This window comes from Somniosus microcephalus, unplaced genomic scaffold (genome assembly GCF_052327205.1).
Source record: "Somniosus microcephalus isolate GS21.2 unplaced genomic scaffold, FLI_Smic_1.0 unresolved_chr1, whole genome shotgun sequence".
Taxonomy (NCBI): domain Eukaryota; kingdom Metazoa; phylum Chordata; class Chondrichthyes; order Squaliformes; family Somniosidae; genus Somniosus; species Somniosus microcephalus.
In genome coordinates, this window is record NW_028225179.1 from 145,825,481 (window position 1) to 145,849,910 (window position 24,430).

Genomic DNA, 24,430 nt, shown 5'->3' on the forward strand with positions numbered 1-24,430 from the left:
CAAAGCGCTTTACAGTCAATTAAGTACTTTTTGATGTGCAGTCACTGTTGTAATGTCGGAAATGTAACAGCCAATTTAAGCACAGCAAGTTCCCACAAACAGCAACGCGATCATGTGTCAGCCAGTGGCTCAGTTGGTAGCACCCTCGCCTCTGAGTCAGAAGGTTGTGGGTTTGAAGTCCCACTCCAGAGACTTGAGCACCAAAATCTAGGCTGACACTCCAGTGCAGTACTGAGGGAGTGCAGCACTGTCGGAGGTGCTGTCTTTTGGATGCGACGTTAAACTGAGGTCCTGTCTGCACTCTCAAGTAGATGTAAATGATCCATGGCACTATTTCGAAGAAGAGCAGGGGAGTTATCCCTGGTGTCCTGGTTAATATTTATCCCTCAATCAACATCATTAAAACATTATCTGGTCATTCTCACATTTGCTGTCTGTGGGAGCTTGCTGTGTACAAATTGGCTGCTGCGTTTCCTACATTACAACAGTGAGTACACTTTGAAAAAGTACTTCATTGGCTGTAAAGCACATTGGGATGTCCGGTGGTCATGAAAAGCGCTATATAAATGCAAGTCTTTCTTTTCTTTCTGATGTTAAATGGAATGAAGGACCCCCCACCAGCACTATTTAAAGGGATCATCAAGTATTTGCAAGGTAGTTGCTGGAATATTTCTTCTGGTTGCTGGTGCAATTGTGTGTGTTTTTGGAGGTTTCCTGTACTTGGCTAATGTTTGAATACTCCAGAGGGAGTGGTGTGGCTGGTCCTGCTATACTTCTTTAGTTATATAAATATTGTGGTGAAAGAAGTTGTTTCCAGACATGGGTGGCCTGGTAGGGCTTCCTCTAGGAATTGAACACGAGTGAGAATGAAGAGAAGCCACGCAGAGCAGGACAAGCTGCTAGAAGGGGGATGAAGTGGAGGAGGAGGAGGAAGTGGAAAAGGAAGGAAGGCTACAACGTACACAGCTCCTTTCTACATGATCAGATTATTCATGAGCGATACCAGTAACCTCAACGACACCTCCACATTCACCAACTGTCCCACACTCGTTACCTTTCCTCTATCACTGACGATCACATCTTCCTCTTTCTGATAACACAAACGTAAAAACCACCAGAAAATGCACATTCAAATCCAATTTTATACATTCGCCCATTAAATAATGCATACAAAATGAAACGAATCCCTCTTGTGCATTCCCTTAGTGCCTGTCTTCAGTGTGCCTTTGCCTATCCTAGTGCTCCTACGAGGTGCTTCCTCAGTGTCTGCAGAATGGGTGATGGAAGGCTTTTGACCTTCAATTGAGGAGAGGGCAGAGGGCCTTGGAGGATGACCTCGAGCAGCTCTGGGCCGAGAGGGCCTGGCTTCAGACTGCACCATCTCAGTATGGGTTACATCTGTCTGGGCCAGCTGACTGACAGGCAACAGCAAGGAGTGGCAGGCGTGGGAGCAGGAATGCTGTCATCCTGAGAGAGCACTGCAGGTTCCTGTTCCATGGAGCCACTGCCACTCTCCCGGGGCAGCGCCTCAGCAATCCTGCTGATCTGTTGGAAAACAGATTGATGGACCGCTGTGACACCGTGGAAGCCCCATTGAACAGTGGTATCCAGAGCCACAATTGCAGCAGTCTCAGATTCCACTGCAGCACTCAGAACTTTGATGGAAGCTGTGACATCGGCCATCAGACGCTGCATCATGGTGGGTTCCACCTGTGTGCTGATGGAAGTGACACCCATTCCATGTTTGACAGGGTGGCTCCAAGCTCTTTGGAAAGCCCTGTGTGAAGTTGGAGCCGGGCTCCTCCGTGCTCCTTGACATTGTGTGCAGGCTTTCCAGTGCACCAGGCATTTGGTTGTGTACACCCATCAGCCTTCTTCAGTAGCCTAGGCCACTGAAGTCCTCATCTGAAGAGAGGAGGAGGATTAGGTAAGCCTCAGCGATGCCCATTCAATGATGGCCAACACGGTCTCCTCCATGAGGGTTAAAACATGCAGGTGCGCTTGTCCTCCTCCAGCTCCTTCCTGCTGCCACCTGTTATGCGCCACCTTATCCTGCAAGAAAGAGGTGTGAGGCTTGTAACAGTGCTAAGTGTGTGAGGGTTTGGTAAAGCAGATGAACTCAGTGTTCAAGTACTTCTTCCCACCGCCCCCTGAGCGTATGTCTGGAGGGCCTCCTGCCCCCCTGCGGATACAGGATGTCTCTCCTTCTCTCCACGTTTCGCACCAAGGCCTCCAGTCAATTATCAGAAAACATTGCTGCACACTCTCTCGCAGGTCGAGTCATCTTGACAAAAATGTTCAAAATCAATTTACTTCCTGACACCAATTCCAGCAGTCACAATGCAACTTCCCCTTTAAGACGCTCCTTAAAACCTACCTCTGACCAAGCTACCCTAATACCTCCTTATGTGGCTTGGTGTCAAATTGTGTTTGATAACACTCATGTTTGTGAAGCGCCTTGGGATGTTTTACTCCATTAAAGGCACTATATAAATACAAGTTGTTGTTGTTGAGTTGCAGGCTGCCTTTAAGCAGCGATAGCCACTGGTGATATCGGGCCCTCTGCGGAGTCCTTCTATATAAATACAAGCTGTTGTTGTTGAGTTGCAGGCTGCCTTTAAGCAGTGATATCCACTGGCGATATCGGCCCTCTGCTGGGTCCATCTATTTTGGGGTCTGAAACCTGAGTTTACAGAGTGTTTGACCAAATTATCAAATTATGAATACTGCTTTTCTATTGTTGGCCACTTTAGAAAACTGGTTCTGTAAATTATGTGAACAACCTCTAGCTCGCAATTCGGGATTATCACACAAACTTTTTCACTTTTGAGTTAATCAAGGAATTGTGGCGGAGCCACTAAAGGACTCAGATCATTGGTATATAATTCCCTTTAACAACATGTTAGCTACAGCCTGAGTCTGTATCTTTATTTATACTGTGTACTTGTACAGAGCGTGATTACTTTAACAGCGCGGGTAAACACGATGACATCACACCGTTCATCACGTGATCCCCCACCGGCGGGAAGAACGTCATGATGTCATGACGTCAACCACGGGACCGCCCTAGCAGTCCTCGTGGAGCCTCCGAACTTAGCAGACCTACACTCGATGTTCTCCTGTAGTTACTTGTTTATACCTGTTAGTTTCCATTAAAGTTCGTTTTGTTTGATCGCCTGAGTGGACCTCAGTCTTTGGTTAGGAACTAGACATTCCTACATTGGTGACCCCGACTTTTGCGAACGGTTTTCGCAGAAGATACTCAACATGGAATCGAACGCCGTTACCTTGAAGCTACCGCAGTTCTGGGAGCAACAACCAGCCGCGTGGTTCATCCAGGCTGAAGCCCAGTTCGCCATCAGGGACATCGTTGCGGATCAGACCTGTTATTATTATGTGGTCTCCGCCTTTGACAGCGCCACAGCCTCGCGGATCATCAGCCTACTCGGTAGTCCGCCTACTGATCGCAAGTATGATACGTTAAAGGCGCGGTTGCTTCAGGTCTTCGGGCTCACAAAGTCGGAGCACGCCCGCCGGCTGCTCGCTATGCCCGGCCTCGGGGACTCCAAGCCGTCCGAACTCATGAGCCGAATGCTCACGCTCCTTGGTTCCGAACCGGAATGCTTCCTCTTCAGGGAGCTGTTCCTCAGCCTACTACCGGAACAAGTTCAGGCTGCCCTAGCCAGGTCCGAAGTCACAGACTGCGCGGAGCTTGCTGCCGAAGCGGACAAGATTTTCGCGGTGACACAGCAGTACTGCGCTGCCATGAGGCGCCCATCCCCCACAGACGCTGCTCCAGCTCCTCAATCAGCGGGGTTCTGCTTCTACCACGCCCGTTTTGGCGTGAAAGCAAGATGCTGCCGCCCTCCCTGCAGTTTTTTGCTCAAAAAAAACCAGCTTCAGCCACCCTGGCGAAAGAGGACCGGGTCTAACGAGCGCCCCTTGGCTGCGATGGCCATCGGAAATTCGGGAAAGCTTCTCTTCCTCACCGACTCCCTATCTGGTCGACGTTTCCTTTGCGACACCGAGGCGCAGTGTAGCATCCAGTTGATTAATGCGGCCACGTTCCACTCCATCCCGTGCCACCGCGGTAACGCCATGTCGCGCACTGTCTCCTGTGCGTTCCCACCTCTAGACGACTACACTCGCCTCCTCGGAGAGTTCCCAGATGTGACCCGGCCCACTTTCTCCTCCTCGGCCACTAAACATGGTGTAGAACATCACATCACCACTACCGGCTCCCCGGTTTACGCACGGGCCCGATGACTCGAACCCGGCAAGCTCGCGGCTGCGAAAGCGGAGTTCGACACGATGGAGCAGCTGGGAATTATTCGCCAGTCGAATAGTCCCTGGTCTTCGCCTCTCCACATTGTTCCGAAACCCGGCAGTGGATGGCGGCCATGCGGCGACTACCGACACCTGAACGACGCCAGTACTCCTGATCGGTACCCGGTCCCGCATATTCAAGATTTCTCAGCCCATTTGGCGGGAAATACTTTTTTCAAACGTCGACCTCGTCCGTGGTTACCACCAGATCCCCGTGCACCCGCAAGACGTCCCGAAAACCGCAGTCATCACCCCATTCAGCCTGTTTGAATTTCTGCGGATGCCGTTTGGCTTGAAGAATGCTGCACAAGCTTTCCAGCGCTTGATGGACTGCGTGCATCGGGACCTAAAATTCATCTTCGTCTACCTCGACGACATCCTGATCGCCAGCCCTAGCAAAGAGGAGCACCTCTGCCATTTGCGCACCCTCTTCACACGCCTCAGTCAACACGGTTTGATTATCAGCCCGGTCAAGTGCCAGTTCGGCCTGCAGCGGATTGATTTCTTGGGCCACCGCATCACATCAGATGGCGCAATTCCCTTACAGACAAAGGTCGAGGCGGTTACATCTTTCCCGTGCCCGCAGACCGTCAGGGCCCTACAAGAGTTCCTCGGGATGGTCAATTTTTATCACTGGTTCATCCCTAAGGCGGCTCTACTTATGCAGCCCTTGTACGAGGCCCTCAAGGCCAAGTCCGGTAAGGATCCGATCAGCTGGACGGCCGAGATGGACCGGGCGTTTGTCGACACCAAAGACGCCTTGGCCAACGCAACCATGCTGGCGCACCCGCTTCCAGGTGTCACCATTGCCCTTACCACCGACGCGTCGGACTATGCAATCGGCGCAGTGCAGGAACAGTGGGTGAATGGGGCGTGGCAACCGCTGGCGTTTTTCAGCCGTCAACTACGGTGAAACGAAAGAAAGTACAGCACTTTTGACCGGGAGTTGCTGGCCCTTTTTCTAGCCATCCGCCATTTCTGGTTCTTACTAGAGGGACGTCCGTTCACGGCTTTTGTAGACCACAAGCCACTAACCTATGCTATGGCCAAGACCGCCGAACCGTGGTCAGCTCGGCAACAACGTCACCTAATGTTCATTTCAGAATTCACCACGGACATTCAGTATTTGTCCGGCAAAGACAACCTGGTGGCGGATTGCCTCTCCCGCGCGACTGTTCACGCAGTCCATCTCAGAATCGACTATGCCCTAATGGCTGCGGATCAAGCCTCGGATCCAGAGGTCCAAGCATACAGGACCAGCCCCTCTAGCTTCCAAGTGGCCGATGTCAAATTCCATGCTGCAGGCACCACGCTACTTTGCGCTTTCTCCATGGGAGCTCCCCGCCCTATCGTACCAGTCACTTGGTGCCGAAAAGTGTTCGACGCCATAAGGCCTCGCAAAGGCTGATGTCGTCAAAATTCGTCTGGAAGGGTATGCACATGGATGTCCGTGACTGGGCCAACACCTGCGTGGTCTGCCAAAAGGCCAAGGTACAGCATCACGTAAAAGCTCCATTGGTCACTTTCGCTGTTCCGGAGCATCGATTTGACCACGTGAATGTGGACCTCGTGGGGCCGCTTCCACCTTCTCAAGGTTTTACACACATCCTCACAATGGTAGGCCGCACCACTAGATGGCCAGAGGCAGTTCCTTTGGTTTCCACCACTTCGGCAGACGTAGCCAGAGCTTTCATCTCCTCTTGGGTTGCTCGTTTCGGGGTACCGGCGGACATCTCTTCTGATTGTGGGCCGCAGTTTTCCTCTGAGCTCTGGAACGCTGTGGCTCAGGGGCTCGGCACCAAACTACATCGCACCACCGCCTATCATCCACAGGTGAACGGCCTGTGCGAATGATTCCACAGGTCACTCAAAGCCGCTCTGCGGGCCAGTCTTCAAGTCGCGGTATGGGTGGACAGACTTCCATGGGTCCTTTTGGATCTTCTCACGGCGCCCAAAGAAGATTTGCAATTGTCCTTGGCGGAACTCGTATATGGCCAGCCACTATGAGTACCAGGGGATTTCCTCCCATCTCCAACAGAGCCATGGTCCACATCCCAGCAACTCGTCAGCCACCAGGAAGCAGCCAGATGTTTCTTTCCAGTGCCTACGTCGCATCACGGCTTACAGAGCTCCCACGTCCCAACTGAGCTGAAAAGTGCCGAGTACGTGTTTATCCGCCACGACGCTCACCGGGATCCGCTCAAGCCTCCTTACACTGGCCCCTTCCGCGTCATAGAGCCGGGAGACAAAACCTTTTCGGTCGATATCGGAGGTAAACCGGACCACATATCGGTTGACCAGTTGAAGCCGGCACACTTAGACCAGTCGAGATCGCTCAACCTCCAAAACGTGGCCGACCACCCACAGTCGCCGTGCCAGATCCACCACAACCGCCCGCCAGCTCAACCAACGTCCATCAGCTTCCACTTCAGGGTTACAGAAGTCGCTCGGACAAGCTTGTCCGGCCTCCTCGCCGTCTCACTTTTGCTGTTAAAGACAATTCTGGGGGGGGCGCATGTGGCGGAGCCACTAAAGGACTCAGATCGTTTGTATATAATTCCATTTAACAACATGTTAGCTACAGCCTGAGTCTGTATCTTTATGTATACTGTGTACTTGTACAGAGCGTGATCACTTTAACAGCGCGGGTAAACGCAATGACGTCACGCCGTTCATCACGTGATCCCCCACTGTCGGGAAGAACGTGATGACGTCATGACGTCAACCACGGGACCGCCCTAGCAGTCCTCGTGGAGCCTCCGAACTTAGCAGACCTACACTCGATGTTCTCCTGTAGTTACTTGTTTAAACCTGTTAGTTTCCATTAAAGTTCGTTTTGTTTGATCGCCTGAGTGGACCTCAGTCTTTGGATAGGAACTAGACATTCCTACAGAATCAATAATTTAAGCTGAATGAGAGCTAATAAGGCTTGAATGATGGAGTGTGATTAAGGTACCTGGCGTTGTTGTGAGAGCATGAATGTGCTTGTGAACAATATCTTCATTTCAATTTAAGATTATTCCCCCAGTATGTAGGAGAATTAAGGAAAACTTTTGTGCTTTATGAAAGTGTTAGGCTTTATACATTTTAAATTAGACATGTGGTTTGGATTTATTTTGATGAAATTTAAATACCACTGCTAAAATACACAAAGGTTTTTTAAAGAAGGGTAAAAAGCAGCTTTGGAGAAATACAAAGTTACAGTTTGAATTTTTGCCAAGCAGATTTTTTTATTGTCTGAACCAGCAGGTCTGAAACTGCTGTTGTGCTGGCTGACTCCTCCCCCACCCCCAAGGGCTTTTCACAGTGCAGAAGTAATTAACCCCTTACTGCTATTTGCCAGATTGCAATCCTGAATGTAAAGAGATGCTGGATTTGTTTATTCAGCTCAAAGCGATACCCGCACGCTCTCACTACTGCGAAAGTTCTTGTGGAACAAGTTCTTTGAGTTGGGGAATTGGAGATGATCGATCATGATAATGGTGGATGATTTGTGGGCCAGGTCATTAAACAATGTGCACTATGTTAGGGATCGAGCAGAAATTCCACATCCCAGACCATCCGCTTGTGTCAGGCTTGGTGTAAATAACAAACACAATGGTTAAAACTATGTTGGAGAAAGATGCCAGTGAGACTTGGATCTTAAAAGTACACCTGATAGGTGGTAGTAATTAAAGGAACTGTGTCTAAAGTACTGAAGTAACACCTTTTGACTTTTGAAGCTATGACAGGTCATGAAAGAGCTTCTCCCGGAACACAGAACGCTTTATTTAAATCATTCCTGGGATGTGGGTTTTGCTGCCAATGGCAGCATTTATTGCCCATCCCTATTTACCCTTGAGAAGGTGGTGGTGCACTATCTTCTTGAACCGCTGCAGTCTATGTGGTGAAGGTACTCCCACAGGGCAGTTAGGGAGGAAGTTCCAGGATTTTGACCAAACGACAATGAAGGAACGGCGATATATTTCCAAGTCAGGATGATGTCGGGTTGATCCCGGGTGGCGTGTCCAATTTTATTCTTACTATTGTTTTCTGTAGCAGTTTGTTACAACTGAGTGACTTGCTCGGCCATTTCAGAGGGCAGTTAAGAGTCAACCACATTGCTGTGGGTCTGGAGTCACATATGGCCAGACCGGGTAAGGACAGCAGATTTCCTTCCCAAAAGGACATTAGTGAACCAAATGGGTATTTACCACAATCTGGTAGTTCCATGGTCACCATTACTGATACTAGCTTTCTTATTCCAGATTTATTTAATTACCTAAATTTAAATTCCCCAACTGCCATGGTAGGATTTGAACTCATGTCTTTGGATTATTAGTCCAGGCCTCAGGATTACTGGTCCAGTAACATAACCAATATGCTACCCTGGCCATGTATGTTTAAATTTTCTATATGTTTTGGCGATGCCCAGAGACAGATAAATTAATCTGGATCAATTGTGGCAATTGTTTGAACTGCGGACTCATGTTAAAGGCAAAAAGGCAAGATCCCACATGTAACAAAGCCAAATTGGACCAGGGTGAATGAGCAAAATGTCTGAGACAAGGAAAAGGACCAAATAATGGACTGATAGCGATTTGCAAATTTTCCTACTGTTAATTTTTTCTTTAGTATCTTTGCCTTGCGATTTATGTAATCGTATGTATGTAGAATTTAATCAGGCCGTGCTCAGAGAAATGGTCCACAATCTTAATAAGTTCAATTCGGGAAGAAAATCAGGTGATTTGACAAAGAGAATGTGGGTAAATGATAAAACAATGCGCAAGCAATTAAAGGGATTGTTTAAAGGAATAAATAGGCAGCTGGAATGTTATACCAGAACAACGAAGACTATAAGAAACAATTTATCTCAAATGCAATATGTGTAGTATGTATCGAGCTTTTTTTTACTTAACCCGATCCAAAAAGGGGTTAAATATATTTAGCAAACAATTTGATACCAAATTTTATATTAGGCAAAAAAATGAGAATGTGGAAATCAGATGGGAATATGGATTGGCATAATGTGCAAAGATTCAGATTGGTGTATTATGCCAGGAAGCCTGCAAGCAGGGTGAGATTATTTCGGACTGATTCCCGGGATAATGGGAATCCTGTTGTTTCTGCTGATGTGAGAGCGATGGAAATATTTGAAGTGGATTTGATAGACTTGTTGGAAGATGAAATACACCGAGGAGTTTGTAAACTATCCAAGGGTATTGGTGAGATGGAATGAGGGAGTGTGGAAAGCCCCAGACACCTCTTGCTGTTCCAGGGACAGTGGTTCCTCACTATGTGACTGCGCCGTGCTGCGGAGCTCAGCGTCACCATGTGGCTTCACCCTGGATGAAGAATCCCCTAACTGCATCATACAGATTGATCGATGGAACTCAACGAGAACTAATGTTCGGAGAGAGGAAGCTACTGTGTTACACACCATGTGTGGTCTCGTCAACCACATTTTGCCTTACACCAAACAAAGTGACTAAAATTGGGGATAAAATATTGGTGCCTTTTAGGGCCCACAAAGTAACAGAAATTCAAGTAAACATTACCCTTCAGACAGAACCCTGACGGGCAGTTGTAAATTATGGCCGTCCAATTGCACCCCTTTCATGAGTCTTAAATCTATATTGCAACGCACCAGCACTTCTCAGGGACAGTATCGTCATTATGCAGCAGCAGAATGATGCTATTGAACAGTCTATTGGCACCCTGGGTAACCATGAATGGTGGGCGGTGGTATAGAGCATCCCTGGGCAAGAACAGCCTCTGTGCTCCTGCTGGTAGCACAGCTATTCGGGCCCATTGACCTCGCAGTAATGGTCTGCTTGATTGTGATTTTTTAAAACCCTGAATCAAGTTAAGATCAGAGAGAATACGATATAAATATGAGCTCTGACCGGGAAATAAATTTGCGAGGCCACAAAAAGCCTCAAAGTGGGGAATGTAGGAATATAGATATTGTTCCACATTATTCTAATACAGAACAAAGACAGAACCTCTCATCCAGATAGAATTAATTAAAACTGTGTGCTCACAAATTCCCAACCTTTCCCTTCAATGACACTAATGACATTGGAGAAGGACATTGTACTCTAAGGATAGGTACATACAGACTATTAAATAAATAAACTAGTTGGCATTAATATATGGAGCCAAAAGAGTTGTAAGTTTGAAAAATAAGCGTTTAAAACACAGGCTTTTGTTCAGAGCACGGTGGGGGTGGTGTCAGAGAAGGAAATACTGCAGTATAAGTAAGGCTATAGGTTCCTTTTACTATAGAGCATGACATCAAAAGTTTGTATAACAAAGAGTGTGACCTGGGAAAAGCAAGGATTGGAGGTAACGCTATGGTATGACAAGACACAAGGCCCCTCATAATTGTTCAACAATCTGCTCGATCATCCAAGGGTCATAAAACACCCAATAGAGTTTGAATCCAGCAGGAAGCCAGACAATGACTGAAAATGGTATAAAGAGAGATAGAGGCCTAGAAATTCAGTGCCCTTAGCGCCGATTTTGCGGCGCTAGAGGGCCTAGCGCTGCAATTGGCGCCGGCGCCTAAATTGCCTGGGGCCCTTCCGCCGCGGTAGACCGGTAGCGCTGCGCCGGCACCGATGACGTCATCGGTGTGCGCAGCGTCCCGGTTGCCGTGGTGACGGGCCCCAGCGCCGAAATTGACTTGCGGCCGCCTCGCCCGTGGCAGCCGCAAGCAACGTTCTGGCAGAGGTGCCTTGCACAAGTTTGCGCCGGCGCATTAAAGGCCCCGCGGCGGCCGGACGCTTTCCCGCCGCCCGCCTGGCCGCAGCTCCCTCCCCGGACTTCCCCCCCCGGAACAGAAGCAAGCCCGGCACTTGTCCGAGGTGCCGGGCTCATTTTTAATAAGATTATCGCGGGCCGCGGCCGGGTGCAGGCAGCTCCTCCTTAAGGGAAGGAGGAGGCCTGCACTTCCCGAACCTGCCGCACCGCAGCGGGCGCCGCAGCGCCGGAATAGCGCCGAAATTCAGCGCATAGCGCCAGTTTTCAGGCGCTAACAGCTTTCAGCAGCGCCGGCAGCCGTTTGGGCGCAGAACCAGTGAATTTTGGGCCCGACCAGCGCGACTTAGCTCCGGCACTAACTTTCGGCGCTAAAGCCCTGGCAGCGCCAAAACTCAATTTCTAGGCCAGAATGTTTCACTCAGTCGGAACTCTGACTACCTTCAAGACCAGGTAATGTGAACAGGCTTGGAGAAGCCAAGCTCACGATTTCCTGCTCAAAGTTCCCTACACGGATGGTTTTAGACATTGGGCTAAATGTGTACTATTCTGTTTGAAATTAATTGTCTGACATATTACTGTCTCTAGCTTTATGAACCTGTTAAAAGGACGAGGAAGGAATTAGCCAACAGGTCCGACAACATGTAAAACCACCGCTACAAAACAACAATACCTGAAATATCAGGCGGAACCAGCAGCAACAACTAGGACAGGACTCGAACAATTCCAGTCAACCCTCCAAAGTCATCATCAACAGTGGGGGATGAGGGTCCACATTAGAATAGTTCTTCCACAGACTAGTTGAGCAATAGCCTGACACAGACTCCCATCAGCCAGATACCCAGACTCCTCCATCACCATCCCTGGGTATGTCCTGCCCCACTGATAAAATACACCCACCAGAGGAGGGGGCAGAACGGTGTAACATCAGCTGGATGTGGTCCTCAACATTGACTCCAGACCCCATGAAGTCTTGTGGCTTCAGGTCAAAAAGGCCAAGAAAAACTTCAACTGATCACCACCAACTGCCCCTCAACTAATGAATCAGGACTCTATGTTGGAGGAAGCATGGAGGGTAGCAAGGACACAGAATGGAGCCTGAGCAGGGCTCTTTAAGGTAACATCACTGACCGAGCTAACCGAGTCCTGAAGGACATAACTGCCAGACCGGGCCTGTGTCAGGTGGTGGGAAAACCAACACGAGGGAATAACCTACTCGAGCTCATCCTGAAAAACCTACCTGTTGCAGACACATCTGTTCATGATCACATTGATAGGAATTAAGACCACACAGTCTTTGTGAAGGCAAAGTCACATCTTCACACTGGGCAAACCCTCCCGGTGGAACAGATGAAGGACAAATCTCAGAAACAAAAACTAGTTATCCATGAGGCCCCCAGCAGCACCAGAATTGTAGATCACCTCATGGTCAACCATATCCTTCAGCTCCAACAAGCCAAAGACCAACTCTGGTTAACAGGGAGTGTAGAAGGACATGCCAAGAACAGCACCAGTCACCAGGCACCAGGCAAATGTCTAAATGATGGACCAACCAAGTGAAACTACAACACAGGACGACCTGCATCCAAAGCATAAAAAGCAACCGGCGATAGACAGACTAAGCAACTGCACCACCATCACCAAATACTACACCAACCTGAGGGTCACATCAAACAGAAGCTTAAGTGGACCAGCCACACCAACGACATGGCTACAAGAGACAGGCAGGGGCTTGCTACTCTGATCAGCGGCTCACCTCCTCACTGTTATGTATTGTGTGTTCTATTGTGTGTTCTCCTTCCACCTGTGGTGGCGGTGTCACAGGAGATAAATGGTTGGGTGTTCTCTGTTAAGTTTAGCTCTCTTTGTTCGGAACTTTCCAGAACTTCCTTTCCTTCCAATAAAGCACTTCATGTTTGAATCTCTGAGTTCTGAGTCCTAAATTGTGTCTAGGTAGAAAGGTACCGACACAACAAGTGGCAACGAGGAGCGGATGAATCTGCGTACGTTACGGGTGCAGTGAGTAAACAGAAAATTTAATTTGAAACGTGAGATGGCTACTATATTAGGAAACATCGGTGATTTTGTTGAAAATGTGGAGCAATGGAGCGCATATACGGAACGTTTTGACTATTTTGTATTGGCGAATGCAGTGGCAAATGAAAAGGTCGTGCCTACCTTTTTGAGTGTAATCGGGCCGAAGACATTCAATTTACTTTGCAGCCTCGTGCAACCAGATAAGCCAGGAACTAAAACATATAAGCAACTATTGGAAATTATTGGAGCACATTTTTCACCAAAACCTCTGGTTATTGCTGAGAGATTTAGATTTCACAAACGGAATCAAGAGGAGGGGGAATCAGTGACGATGTTTATTGCTGCTTTAAAAAGGTTGTCGGAACACTGCCAGTTCAAGGAGGTGCTGAATGACACCATTAGAGACAGACTTGTGTGTGGTCTGCAAAATGCAGCCACACAGAAGCGCCTTCTTACTGAGGACAACCTTACTCTTAAAAAGGCCATTGAAGTTAGTGTCTCCAAGGAGATGGTGGAAAAGGAGGCTCACCAGTTGAGTTCAACAGGGAGAGTTCACAAGGTGTCATCTGAGCCTAAAGGTGTGCGGAACGGCACATGTTACCGTTGTGGGAAAATGGGCCATCACGCTAATGACTGCTGGTGTACGGAGCTGGAATGCCGAAATTGTGGCAAAAAGGGTCACATTGAACGCGCCTGTAGAGGTAAAAAAAGAACAGACAGAGCTGGGAAGCATGGAAGCAAAAGGTCTGTATTTGGACAAGAGAGGAAAAAGAGTCTTCATTCAGTGCAGTATGATGGAACAAGCAAAACAGAGGGGAGCGATACCTCTGAGGAGGAAGAGGTGCACATACTGACGGTTGCAGGTGATTTAAATGGCTACTGGGTGTCACCACTGGTGGAGGGAGAATCAGTGCGGATGGAGGTGGACACAGGCGCGGCTGTGTCCCTTGTTTCAGACACTGTCTACAACAAAATGCTAAAGCATCTTACCCTTCAGCCAACAAACATTGTGCTAAAGACGTATACCGGCGAACCTGTGGTATGAGAGGTGTCATTGAGGTGACAGTTAAATTGAACGGACAGACTGCAAAACTGCCACTATATGTGGTAAAGGGAAATTACCCATCGCTACTGGGATGTGCGTGGCTAGAGAAAATCATGCTGGGCTGGCCTACAGTCCGCATGATGTCAAAAGGGGAGTCAGGTCTAACTGCAGTGTTAAACAAATATGCAGAACTCTTCAATGGGGAACTTGGGAGCATGCAAAAGATTAGCGTGAGACTGGACATTAAACCTGACAGCAAGCCGAAGTTTCACAAAGCCCGACCTGTACCCTATGCAATTAGGCCAAAAGTTGAGGTTAACTTGGAGGCCTTAGTCGAGAATGGAGCCCTGGAGCCTGTGAGCGTGAGCAAATGGGCCACACCCATTGTTCCTGTCCTGAAAAAGGATGGATCTGTTCGAATCTGCGGGGATTTTAAAGTGACTATTAACCCGGTGCTGTACCCTCTTCCCCTCATTGATAATCTTTTTACGGGCCTGGCCGGAGGGCAAAAGTTCAGCAAAATAGACTTATGCCAGGCTTATCTACAAATGCATGTCGATGACAAATCAAAAGAGCTGCTGACAATTGTGACACACAAGGGGCTATACAGGTACTGCCGCCTTCCGTTTGGAATTACGTCGGCCCCTGCTCTATTCCAAAGGGCAATGGATCAGATTTTGAGTGGACTGCCAGGAGTCCAGTGCTACCTGGACGACATCCTTGTCACTGGGACAAATGAGGAGGATCATCTTCTGAACTTGGATGTGACACTACAACGACTGAAAGAGTACGGACTCAGAGTTCGTAAAGACAAATGTGAATTCTTTCAGTCTTCAGTTGAGTACCTGGGGCATGTGATTGACGTTACTGGCCTGCATAAGGCGCCGTCAAAGGTCAAGGCGATCATGGAGGCCCCAGCACCCCAGAATGTGAGCCAGTTACGTTCATTTCTGGGGCTACTTAACTACTATGGGAAGTTTATTCCAGACTTAGCAACATTGCTGAAGCCATTACATCAGTTGCTATGTCAAGGCAAAACATGGAAATGGACTGAACTGTGCAACGAAGCTTTCACCCAAGCAAAGAAAGCATTGCTGAAATCGGAGGTCCTGACACACTTCGACCCAAAGCTACCCGTGCAGCTAGCATGTGATGCATCACCATATGGTGTGGGAGCAGTCATATCCCACATCATGCCTTCGGGTGAAGAGAAACCTATCGCCTTCGCATCACGCACCTTGAACAAGGCTGAGAGTAACTATGCGCAGATCGAGCGCGAGGCCTTGGGAATCGTTTTTGGAATTCGAAAATTTTATCAGTACCTGTTTGGGAGAAGGTTCACACTCCTGATGGACCACCGTCCATTGACTTCAATCTTCGGGCCCCACACCGGAATTCCATCTCTCGCTGCAAGCAGGTTGCAAAGGTGGGCTTTACTGTTGTCAGGACACACATACGACATCAAATATCGCAAATCAGACTTGCACGGCAACGCAGACGGTCTCTCGAGGCTACCCTTGCCTGTTACTCCCCCAGAGCCTCGTCAGATAGACATCTTCTACTTTAGACAAGTGGAGGGAGCACCTGTCACTGCAGTTCAGGTGTGAAGGTACACCCGCAACGATCCAGTCCTGTCTGAGGTAATGGACGATGTCATTCGAGGGAGAGCTATAGGAGATTCTCCTAGTTTGAAACCTTACGTTTCAAAAAGAAATGAGCTCTCCGTCCAGGCAGGTTGTCTTCTTTGGGGACGCCGTGTCATCATTCCGCCACCTCTGAGGGAACCTATACTGCAACAGCTTCATACAGGCTACAGTGGGATGGTTCGGATGAAGGAAATGGCAAGAAGCTACTTCTGGTGGCCAGGTCTCGATGGGAATATTGAGGAGAAAGCCAAAACATGTTCCCATGTCAAAGGGTCTGGAATGTTCCACAGCTAGCAACCCTACACCCCTGGGATTGGCCTGCAGAAGTGAGGCAGTGAGTACATGTGGACTTCGCCGGTCCTTTCGAAGAGAAGATGTTTATGGTCATTGTGGACGCTCATAGCAAGTGGCCGGAGGTCGCTGTGATGATGTCTACCACGGCAGAGAAAACAATTGAGAAACTTGGTGAGATGTTCAGCCGTTATGGCTCACCGGAACAACTCGTAAGTGACAACGGTCCACAATTTGTATCACAGGAGTTTGCAACCTTCCTGCATGTGAATGGTGTCCAACACATCAGGTCTGCGCCCTATCATCCCTCTACTAACGGCCAGGCAGAAAGGTTTGTGCAAACTTTGAAGCACGCCTTGAAGGCATTGCAAGGTCAGGGCTCAATCCACCAACGTCTGAACAGCTTCCTGTTGTCCTACAGGAACGAGCCGCATGCCACAACCAAAACTTCCCCCGCTTCGCTCATGATGAAGAGGCAGTTGCGGACAAGTTTTGACTTACTCAAACCTCCAAGGGCAGAACAGGTTGTCCATTGTCAACAGCAAGCTCAAGTTGAAAAGAGAGAGAAAAGAGCCAAGGAGAGACGGTTTCACCCTGGAGAGCACGTCCTAGCTCGAAACTACAACACTGGACTGAAATTGGTTCCTGCTACGGTGATCGCGCAGACGGGCCCTGTGTCTTACACGGTTGAGACTGCTGAGGACGTCGTCTGGAGAAGACACACAGATCAACTGTTGCTAGGAGCAGAGACAGCCACAGAGGCTCCAACGGCTGGTTGGCCTGAACTGTTTCCGGATGATTCCGCAAACCAGCATCCTTTGCCACAGTGCTCTTCTCCAACACAGGAAGTCAAAGAGACTGTTCCACCTGTGCAAACTCCTGACTTTTGACTGACACAGGCACCTTCTCCATCCAGGCCTGTGTCAATGCCTACTGCTATGGAAGCCAGCGATGACCGTCGGTATCCTGTCAGAGAGCGGCGGCCTCCAAGACGCTTGGATCTGTAGGCTTAGTGACTTACCCACAAGACTGGGGCAGAATAAACCCCAGGGTAAAGTCAGGGTTTGAGGCAGTCTACCTCTACCCTAGGTTCGTTGAGTGCATTGAAAGTAACTTACCTGTTGAGGAATACTGTGGACCTTCCATTTAAGAGGGGAGGAAATGTTATGTATTGTGTGTTCTCCTCCCACCTGTGGTTGCGCTGTCACAGGAGATAAATGGTTGGGTGTTCTCTGTTAAGTTTAGCTCTCTTTGTTCGGAACTTTCCAGAACTTCCTTTCCTTCAAATAAAGCACTTCATGTTTGAATCTCTGAGTTCTGAGTCCTAAATTGTGTCTAGGTAGAAAGGTACCGACACAACACTCACCACCCCATGAAAAGCTTTCCACCATCTATCGGGCTGAAGACAAGAGTGTGATGGAATACTCACCACTCGCCCGTACGGGTTCACTGAATCAACACTCAAGAAACTCATCATCATCCAGGACCAAGCAGTCAGTTTGACAGGGGCCCCTGCCTGTGAACAGACTATCCACTCTCTTCACCAGTGAATTGTGGCTGCAGTATATCCTGTCTACAGGATGCACTGCAGCAACCCGGCAAGTTTCATTCAGCAACACCTCAAAATCACCTCAAATAACCTTAAAATCAGAGCCAGGCCATTCAGGAGAGAAGTTAGGGAACACTTCTTCACACAAAGGGTGATAGAAGTGTGGAACTCTCTCCCATAAAAAGCAGTAGATGCTAGCTCAATTAACAATTTTAATCTGAGATCAATGTAAATGGAGTTCGGATAAGAACACCCGTCATCTTATTGAATGGTGGAACAGCCACAAGGGGCTGAATGGCCTCCTCCTGTTCCTATGTTCCTGAAGCAGCAGTTGAGACCTGGATATCGAGGCAGTTCAGGTCAGGTGGGACACACTTCAGGTGAGCTCCATCTGATTTCTACCCAGGTGGGAGCAGGAGGAAAATCAGTTCATACATACTTGAAAAGTTAGGTATCGTAATCCAAAGATGAATTCCAAACTCTTTATTGAAACCTGATGTGCTCCCTATGCCCCAGTCTAAGACATGTATTTATACCAAGAACAAAAGTGGACCGAGCACTGACCTCTCGGGCACACCACTTCCAATCTACCCCAATCAGAGCAACATCCATTTGTTTCCCGTCTGTCAACTAACTTTCTATCCAAGCTACAGAAAATGCTGGAAATACTCAGCAGGTCAGGCAGCACCTGTGGAGAGAGAAAGAGAGTTAACGTTTCAGGTCGATGACCTTTCATCAGAACTGAAAGAAGTTAGAAACTTAATAGTTTATAGTCCAGTGGAAAAGGGGAAAAGCGGGTGGAGAGAAAAAACAAAAGGGAAGGTCTGTGATAGGGTGGAGGGCAGGAGAGATTAAATGGCAAAAGGGATGATGGTGCAAGGCAAAAGAGGGTGGTAATGGGACAAGTAAAGGAACAAGAGATGGGTCGAGAGGAGCTGTAAATGGCAGCAGCAGAACCATTACCAGCAGCTGCTGTCCGAGGAAAAGGGAGCGGTGGTTCTGACCTGAAATTGTTGAACTCGATGTCGAGTCCGGGAGACTGTAAAGCGCCTCATCGAAAGACAAGATGCTGTTCCTCGAGCTGGTGTCGAGCGTCATTGGAACGGTGTGGGAGGCCGAGGACAGAGAGGTCAGAGCGGGAGTGGGACGGAGAATTCAAAGGACAAGCGAGCGGAAGCTCGGGGTCGGGCTGGCGGACTGAAGGGAGGTGTCCGGCAGAGCGACCGCCCAATCTGGGGGTTGGGTCTCCCCGATGTGGGGAGGGGATTGTAACCCCATTGCCCTCACATTCAATGGCTTGTGCCACCGGCCGGGGGATGTTGGAGAGAGGCTGCGGCTGTGTCTCAGGGCCCTGGGGACAGGGACGGGGCCAGGCGGGGACAGCGCTCTCCCAGCACCGGCTGCTTCAGACTGCCCAGGAGCAGTGAGCTGGGCTCTTTACCCCCGGGGCGCACAGCCGCTGCTCAAACCGCCCGGCCCCGCACACCCGCGCGTTTTTTCAAACCCTCAGTGACGTCAGACGCTCAGGCTGTTTTTTTTCTTGCCCCTGCCCGGATATGTCACTCCGGGTTTTTTTCGGACGCATTCGCCTTCGCGTCACTTTCCCCAACCCGCGCCGGCGCCAAATTCAAACTGGCTACGGGGCAGTGCTCACCCACCTGAAGCTGCACAGTCCAGAAGGCGCCAGCGCGCAACCACATTGCTGCCCGGGATGCAAGGGACGCACTCATGTTGGCCAGATTTGCTTAGCCTGCACAATGAAACACTTTAGTCTCGCACCTTCTTACCATAGAAACATAGAAACATAGAAGATTTGGCCCCTCGAGCCTGCTCCGACATTCAATGCGATCATGGCTGATCATCCAAATTCAGTACCCTGTCCCTAGTTTCTCCCCATACCCCTTGATCCCTTTAGCCTTAAGAAATATATCCAACTCCTTCTTGAATACATTTAATGTATTGGCCTCTACTGCCTTCTCTGGTAGAGAATTCCACAGGTTCACCACTCTCTGGGTGAAGGAATTCCTCCTCATTTCTGTCCTAAATGGCCTACCCCTTATCCTTAGTCTGTGACCCCTGGTTCTGGACTCCCCGACCATCGGGAACATCCTTCCTGCATCTAGTCTGTCCAGTCCTGTCAGAATTTTATAAGTTTCAATGACATCCCCTCTCATTCTTCTAAACTCCAGCGAGTACAAGCCCAATCGTCCCAAGCTCTCCTCATACGTCATTCCTGCCATCCCAGGTATCAGCCTGGTGAATCTTCACTGAACTCCTTCCATGGCAAGAACATCCTTCCTCAGATAAGGCGACCAAAACTGCACACAATACTCAAGATGTGGTCTCAACAAGGCCCTGTACAACTGCAGCAAGACATCCTTGTTCCTATACTCAAACCCTCTCGCTACGAAGGCCAACATACCATTTGCCTTCTTAACCACCTGCTGCACCTGCATGCTTACCTTCAGTGACTGGTGCACAAGGACACCCAGGTCTCGTTGCACTTCCCCTTCTCCCAATCTATTGCCATTCAGATAATAATCTGCCTTCTTGTTTTTGCCACCAAAGTGGATAACCTCACATTTAACCACGTTATATTGCATCTGCCATGCTTCTGCCCAATCACCCAACCTGTCCAAATCATCCTGTAGTTTCTCGGCATCCTCCTCACAGCACACACGCCCACCCAGCTTTGTGTCATCTGCAAATTTGGAGATATTACATCTAGTTCCCTTGTCTAGATCATTAATATATATTGTGAATAGCTGGGGTCCAAGGACCGATCCCTGCGGTACCCCACGAGTCACTGCCTGCCATTCGGAAAAAGACCCGTTTATTCCAACTCTTTGCTTTCTGTCTGCCAACCAGTTCTCTATCCAAGTCAATACCTTGCCCCCAATCCCATGTCCCTTAACTTTACACGCTAATCTCTTATGCGGGACCTTATCGAAAGCCTTCTGAAAGTCCAAATACACCACATCCACTGGTTCTCCTTTATCTATTTTACTAGTTACATCCTCAAAAAATTCCAGTAGATTAGTCAAGCACGATTTACCTTTTGTAAATCCATGTTGACTTTGTCCGGTCCTGTCACTGTTTTCCAAGTGCTCTGCTATTACATCTTTTATAATGGACTCTAGCATTTTCCCCACTACCGATGTCAGGCTTACCGGTCTGTAATTCCCCGTTTTCTCTCTACCACCTTTTTTGAATAGTGGGGTAACATTAGCTACCCTCCAATCCATGGGTACTGTTCCAGATTCCATCGAATGTTGGAAGATGATCAGCAATGCATCTACTATTTCTAGGTCCACTTCCTTAAGTACCCTAGGATGTAGATTATCAGGCCCTGGGGATTTATCGGCCTTCAATCCCATCAATTTCCCTAACACCATTTCCCTACAAGTACTGATTTCTTTCAGTTCCTCCCTTTCATCAGACCCTATATTCCCCGACATCTCTGGGAGGTTATTTGTGTCCTCCTTTGTGAAGACAGAAGCAAAATATGTATTTAATTAGTCTGCCATTTCTTTGTTCCCCATTATAAATTCCCCTGATTCTGACTCCAAGGGACCTACGCTTGACTTCACCAATCTTTTTCTCTTCACATATCTATAAAAGCTTTTACAGTCAGTTTTTATGCTCCCTGCAAGCTTACTCTCATATTCTATTTTCCCTTTCTTAATTAATCCCTTTGTCCTCCTTTGTTGAATCCAGAGCATCGACAATGGACAAGAACCTGCGGAATCCTATGCGCTCCATTTTGCCAGGCCCGAGGAGGTGGGATTGGAGGCGTGTGAGGTGTTAAAATCGCCAAAAATAGCAGGAGGATCCGATCCCACCTCCATCCCGCCTCTGAGCAATTTTCCCACATTCATGGTTTCAGACCCCGTTTCCATCCCGCCACCAAGAGGCAGGATATGCCCTTAAGGCCCTTAACAACCAGTTAATTACCACTATAATCCCATTTTGAGAAGCCTTTCTGAATTTAACACATTTCCCCCCTGCTGCACGTACCTCTGGAACACACCAGTTAATCCTGGCGGCCTCACAAGTGGATTGCTTACTAACAGCTGCAGCTCCACCATTACAAAGGAGTTTTCACCAATCATCATTTGCAGGTGGCAGAACTTTGTTGTCTCAGGTCTGGGGGAACTTTTAGCAGGCCTATTCATTGTTTTGGAAGTTTGGAGTCAGACACCCATCTCCAGTGTGACCTCCTGGGAAACCCCTCTCCCCACCTTGACTGAACGCTTCCTCAACCCATCCTTTCCACGGAGGTTGCCATCCTTTCGGTGGTGATGCGTTCATGCGCCAATGCCTCCACAAAGGCTCTGCTCATGTTAGTGATGGACTCCTCCATTCGCTCCACACTCGCAGCGACCCTGGAGACAAAACATGCCAGAGACTCCTGCACCTGTTCCTGGAGTTCCAGCACCGCTCTCCTTCTGGATGGACCCAGAGGCACAAGGTCGACATGCAGCTGAGCCGAGCTGGCAGAGTCCTGCACCCTCCGATGAGGACTCTCCACCACTGTCCCTGTCTCCACCATCTGCTGATGCTCACTTGTGAGCTGTGATACATCAGGTGACAACACTGCTGTAGCTCGCGAAGGTCCCACCAAGGTGTGAGTGTCTGCGCTGGTGCTGGGTGCGCTGAATTCTGCTGATGCTGTGCCCTCAGAGGTTGCAGCTTCCTCTGAAGAGTCTTCAGGCTCAGGTGATTCTTCCTGGATGGTGGGGACGGGGGCTCTCGATGGTTCTATGGGGGAGTAAAGGAAAGAGTTAGAGTTGGGAGGTAAAGGTTGCATGCATATTGAATGGTGCAGATGATCATAAGTCAAGCTGGTAGAGCATCAGAATCATTATCAGTCACTCATGCAATATAAATGAGAGAGATGCAAAACTATTCTGTCACCAGCTTGCTGTGATGCGCCCATCTGTCCGTCCCAAACATGCGCATCCTCCTCCACTCCCGTGATCTCCAGGACCGCCTCTTCTGCATTGGTGAGCTGGGCTGTTGATGGTGGCCCTCCTACTGTCCTCGCCCTTTCCCTCTTATTGTGCGCTCTCTTTTCCTGCAATGAGGGAGACAAGTGGAGTTTGAGTGAGAATGAAGGAGTGATTATAGAGAATCCATAGCAGAGATGCTTAGAAGGAGACAAAGATGGAGTGAGGTGCCAAGACCAAGGGTCCTCCATGTGTGTTGTAAGTTGTTGTCATTGCATCACAGTGATAGAGTGTGAGGGCTGCATTGTCGAATAGTTAAGTGAATGTGAACATAAAGAGAGAGGGAATGGGTAAGGGTGCAGGGATGTAAGGGTTAAGTGGGATGTGGAGGAGGAGGTTGAAGGGATAATTACTAGTCATAGCCCTTTTCGGGCTACCCCAGATCAGGCGTATTCCTTCAACTAAAGTTAGAGATAGCTGAATTCTATAAGATGCTTAATTGGGTCTAAAGGTTCAGACTATCTGTCCCTAAAGGAAAGGAATGACATAAAGATATTACCGTCCTCTGAATAGCACTTTTAATAAGTTTAACTAGACTGTAACCTTCCGGATATTATGAGGGTCTGGAAACCCCCCCCAGAATTCTGCAACTCCTTATAAAAGAGTGCACAGAAATTGAGTTTGCGAGTTTGATGCAGAAATACTACTTGAGACAATTCTAAAAATATATAGATATATTTAAGAGCCGACATACAGTTAACAGCTGTTGAATCAATCGCAACTTTAACAGTTCAAAATACAAATAGCTTACATTTCTTATCCTCAGAGATCCTTATTCTCAAATCTTAACTTCGTACATTTTTACATTTCTATATTCTTAATCCAGGATATCCACCAAAATCAAATACCTTGATTACCCGAGACTCAGAGTTGTAGGTTTACAGAGTGATTCTGAAGCTGAGAATCGCTTGCCCCTTCCCAGCGACTTCTGACTTTCTATTCTGAAAAGCTCTATTTTTATACCTTTTTTAGTGATTTATCCTTTGAAGTTTTCTGCTGATGTAAGCTGATTATCTCTAGTCATCTTCCTGTTGATTTTCCTCTATACTTACTGCCAATTCAACTGTTAGCTTGCAGACTTCTGTCTGTTGTCTAGGTGTTTCAAAACCCATCATAAAAAACAATATGACAGTAGTATTTATTTGATGTCATTCTTATCGAAGGTCTTCCATTCAATTCTTAATATTGGCTTAACTGGTTATTAGAAGATGTCATGTCTACTATGTGTTCCAAGTTCAACACAAACACAATGTATTTGCTTGGTGTATGTATTGAAGTCATATTTTCAAAGTGTTCTGTTGGTATTTTTTACAACATGTAAATTAAAAACACTTCAACTAGGGTGTTTATTTTCCTAGCCATTTTAGTTGGTTATATTACTGACTTATGTTTCCTGTCTTTCATTTGATGTTACTTTTATAAAGGCACATGGTTTTTTAATATTCTGTGTTCCTGTTCAAAGTGTCAGTTTTTAACACTTTACTTGGGTCATTCCATTGTGTTTCTCCCAAACTCCAGAACTTCTGGAAGTGCCAAACTGCTATTTCAATAGGGCCATTGTTTTAGTATTTTTAACCAATTCCCATTTCAAAAGCTTGTGGTGTTTACAACTTTTGTTAACACTTCATTTTATCTCAGAAGCCTGTATTGACACAGCTTGTGTCGCCGAGGCTTTCCAGACTTTTAAACCCAGTATTGTTATATCTCATGAGTTTATTAACCTTGCTTGTATAACAATTAAAAGTGTACGCAGGAAACAGAGTTCAGTTAACAGCCATCTTGCAAG

At 48.0% G+C, this 24,430-nt stretch overlaps 1 protein-coding gene across 1 annotated transcript in view; it reads left to right on the top strand.

The window, feature by feature from the left end:
• The window catches only part of LOC147096194 (E3 ubiquitin-protein ligase TRIM39-like), a 546,064-nt gene that overhangs the window by 510,245 nt on the left and 11,389 nt on the right, over window positions 1–24,430 (top strand). The gene's annotated exons all lie outside the window — the stretch shown is intronic.